This window comes from Choloepus didactylus, chromosome 6, assembly GCF_015220235.1.
Source record: "Choloepus didactylus isolate mChoDid1 chromosome 6, mChoDid1.pri, whole genome shotgun sequence".
In the NCBI taxonomy this organism is placed as follows: Eukaryota; Metazoa; Chordata; class Mammalia; order Pilosa; family Megalonychidae; genus Choloepus; species Choloepus didactylus.
The window spans coordinates 30,999,859-31,004,464 of NC_051312.1; the positions used below are offsets into that span (position 1 = coordinate 30,999,859).

The 4,606-nt window shown below is 38.5% G+C and overlaps 1 pseudogene; it reads left to right on the forward strand.

Moving 5' to 3' along the window:
- Positions 1–762: 762 nt before the first annotated feature.
- LOC119536406 lies at positions 763–1,652 on the forward strand (annotated as a pseudogene).
- The last annotated feature ends 2,954 nt before the right edge of the window (positions 1,653–4,606 follow it).

Genomic DNA, 4,606 nt, shown 5'->3' on the forward strand with positions numbered 1-4,606 from the left:
TCTTCTCGCTCTTCTGTTTGCACTTGGTGTCTTTATTTAAGCCTATCCAATGCACATTCTTCTCGTTTCTATGGAGGCAAATTACTGAAGATTCTCTCAGTACATTTTCATTTTATACATCTTTTCAAGTTTTCACCGTGAAAGGAATTTGGGGGGTATATAATCTATTTTCAGGATGGAAGCACAAGTGGAAGAAGGAAAAATGAGGCAAAAAAAGAGATTCTTTAAAGTAATTTTAAAAGTGGAGAAAATAAATGGAGGAAAAAACAGATCAGGGGAAGTTCCCTTAAGAATCTCTTAAGGTGAAAGCTTGATGAGAAAATATTGTGATTGGGAGAAATGTTAGGAATTAATATGGGTGATTTTTAGTACTGAGATTTTTATTTTATTAAGTGTGCTGGACTTGAAATAATAAATGAGTTGGAACAAAATGATCTGGTTCTAATTTTGGGTCCACTCTTTCAGGGAGGGTTTGCTAATTCATAACTTCTCTGAGCCTAAATTTTCTTTATTGTAGCATTGGAGCCATGGGATTTTGTGAGCTATCTTGAAGAGTCTCTTGCACAGAGCAGACAGTGGAGCACTGAATGGAGAAACTTTTATAACTAAGTAAATAACAAAAGAAATCAGTGAGATAATACATGTGAAGGGTTTCTATAAACTTGCAATGCTGAACAAACATGTGGGATAAGTTATATGATTGAATTTTTTTTTTGGTGACGGGGCTTTTCTTCTATGAATCATCTTCCCCAAATGGAATCCATGGCCAGTAGAAATAATGTGACTGAGTTCATTTTTACCAGCCTTTTCCAGGATCCAGGGGTGCAGAAAGTGTGCTTTGTGGTGTTTCTTCCCGTGTACCTGGCCACGGTGGTGGGCAATGGCCTCATCATCCTGACAGTCAGTGTCAGCAAGAGTCTGCATTCCCCCATGTATGTCTTCCTTAGCTACTTGTCCCTGGTGGAGATTAGTTACTCCTCTACTATTGTCCCTAAATTCATTGCAGACTTACTTGCAAAGGTCAAGTCCATCTCCCTGGAGGGCTGTCTGGCTCAGGTGTTCTTCTTCCATTTCCTTGGGGTCACTGAGATCCTTTTGCTGGCGGTGATGGCTTATGACCGCTATGTGGCCATCCGCAAGCCTCTTCATTATACGACCATTATGAGCCATCAACTGTGTCATGTACTAGGTGCTGGTTCCTGGCTGGGGGCTTTTTACGCTCCATGATTCAGATTCTCATCACCATCCAGTTGCCCTTCTGTGGCCCTAATGTGATTGACCACTACTTCTGTGACCTCCAGCCGTTATTCAAGCTTGGCTGCACCGACACCTTTGTTCAGGGGTCACTGTAATGGTCAACAGCTTAATGGCCCTGTGCTCCTTCTTCATGTTGGTGTCCTACTATATCATCAACCTGGTCCACTTGAGGAACCATTCTGCAGAGAGGAGGTGCAAAGCCCTCTCCACCTGTGCCTCCCACATCACAGTGGTTATCTTGTTCTTTGGACCTGCCATCTTCCTCTACATCCGACCCTCCTCCACCTTCGACCATGTTCTATACGGTGATCACACCCATGCTGAACCCCGTCATCTACACACTCAGAAATGCAGAGGTGAAAAATGCCATGAAGAGGTTGTGGGGAAGAAAGTGAACTCATGGATATAGTGAACATTTTGAATATAGTAAATCAAAGATATGTATGGTTATTCTGTCGCCTTAAATGGATTTTAATTTTAGTAGTATATTAAAAAAAAACCTCAGAAACATATATAAGGACTTAATGTTACTTCTGTTTTGTTCTCCTTAGTAACCAAAGATTCCCTCGTATCCTATTATAATGTTCCAAGGACAGAGTTTAGATGGTCTTGTTGTATCTTTGGAAAGCTGACTGACTCCATGATATACACCAATATCATAGGATTCAGCACCATGAAGACTTAAACCATGTGCAAATTTGAGGTAGAGCACTTTGACAAATATTTTTGTAGGTTAAAATTCCTCTCTTTTTCTGACCACATTTCTTCTTTCCTTCCTTTGTCTTCCTTCCATCCATCTTCTTTTTGTTTAACTCCCACTTGATAACAAGCAATATTTATTTAAAACAAAATATAAGCACTGCAAAAATTATCTGGTGATTTTTGTGGGAGGAGATTCCAATCTGATTTTCACTTCAATGTGGAGAAGAATGTCTCTATAAATTGTATCCAGGGATTTTTTTATTTTTATGTTTTATTGTCAGTGTCTTTGCCATAGACCATCTGATCATGAGTACTAGGAAAGTCCCTGGAGAAATTTCAGGTTTTCTGAAATTTTGGTTCAAAACCAGTACTTAAATCTCTCTGGGTCCTCTCTCTGGGTACACCATCCATAAATAAACCTAACATCCAAATTACAGATTTGTGTCCAATTGAACCACCTGGTGGTAAAATATGATCCAGAATCTTTTTACCCCGAGCATAATGTCAGAACCATTTTCCTCTGGTCCCTGGAAAGGAGTCAAATGGTTGTAAAAACTGGGCAAGTACTGAATTAAGAATAAGGCAACTCTAAAACAGTAGGAAAAATATTGAGGAAGGCTTTGTTTTGTAACTCCACTTTTTACTTCCTAGAGGATCTAAGATGCAAATACATGAAAAGTAATGGTAAATCAATACTTTTGGACTCATAATGTGTAAACATGTAATTTTTGATATTAATCCTCCTCTCAAAAGACAATTGGCAAATGGATAAGAAGTATGACCCAAGTATGTGCTCTTTATAAGAGACTCACCTTAAATTCAAAGACTTAAGTAGAATGAAAGTGAAAGGATGGAAAGATATTCCATACAAATAGTAATCAAGGAAGGCTAGGGTAACCACACAAATATCAGATAAAATAGTCTTCAAATAAAAAACTGTTATGAGGGGCAAAGAAGGACACTATTTACTGATAAATGGGTCAATAAAACAGGAAGACAAAACAGGTATAAATATATTTGCAACTGACATGATATATGAAGCAAGTATTAACAAATATTGACATATATTAGAAGAATTCAATACACCACTTTCAATAATGGATTGAACAACTAAACATGAAATAAATAAAGAAATAGAAGACTTGAATAATATGGTAAACCGACTACACTTAACAGACATATATTGAACATTCCACCCAACAATAGCAGAATACATATTCTTCTCTAGTGTACATGGATTATTCTCCAGGATAGACCATATATTACATCACAAAACAATTCTCAGTAAACTTAAAAATATTATAAAATCTACTTTGATCACAATAGAATGATAGTGAAAATCAATACCAGGGGTAGAACTGGAAAATTCATAATTATGTGGAAATTAAACAATACACCCTTAAACAAGAAATGGGTCAAAGTAGCAAACACAAGGGAAATCAGAAAATATCTTTAGGTGAATGAAAATGAACACATAATATACCAAAACTTAAGGGATGCAGCAAAGGTAGTTCTGAAAAGGAAATTTTTAGCTCTAAATTCTTACATTGTAGAAGAAGAAAGATATCGAGACACATCCAGGGAAGGTTGTGAAGCAGGGAGCTCAAAGACTCAGTCACTCCAGCAAAACAGGTATTAAACAGGTGGAAACTGAATCAACTATTCTGGGGTTCTGGAGGCCAGAAGAACATTGTACAATATCTTGGGAAGAGCAGGAAGGAGAGGCCAATTAACTAGGTTAAAGAACAGTGAGTTGCCCTGTATCTGTGTCAGCTGCTGATGCCCATCCCTGACTCTCACAGGCTGCCTTGGGTCTAGGCCCTAGCTAGCTTGCAGGTGACAGAAATGGACATAAATTGTCATCTTCCCTGAGAACATAAGTGGGCACAGCTGATCACTGATCATGGCTTTAGATTAGTGAATTTGGATCACTGGGTCCTGCTCTCAGCTGTTGTTTCAATCCCACTCCATAGAGAGGCAGAGGCAGTGGACATTTAAAGACACAGTGCTCCTTCAGGGATGCAGGGAACAGTTAGCTGAAGGGCTGCATTTACTAGGCAGGCCAGTAAAGCATATCTTATGGGAGCTGTCAGAGAGAATTTTAGTACTCCTACTGATCCCCTCTTCAGGGCACTTTGGAGCTGGCTTGCACCCTCTTCTTAGGTCCTTGCCCTGTTCTGGCTGGGAAATAATGACTTTGAGATGTCCTCTCTGGGGTGACCAACCTCCAAGAATTTTCTCTCCAGGAAATAGCAGTTAGAGAAGTGAAAGTAGTGTAAAAAACTACAGAAGCAAAACGAAGAGAACAGATCAAGATTTCTGGAGAATAAATAGAGGAAAGGAAACTTTCTCCTTGATGTGAAACAATTGCACAAAAATACAATTGTAAAAATTGTACCACATATCCAGAGCAAGAATCAGATGAAGAGGAGCTGAATAAATCAAGCATTTAAACACAGGTTATTCTAAAGGTCTAGAATAAGGCAGGCTAAGCAACAAAGAAGAGCTTTATTACATGACAATCATCAATAAAACCTGAGTAACAGAGAGAAACTGACCTTCCAAGAAGACTCATCAAGATAATCATATGCCTAGACATCAGCAAAAAATTACAAGCCATACTTAGAAACAGGAAGACATGGTTAGT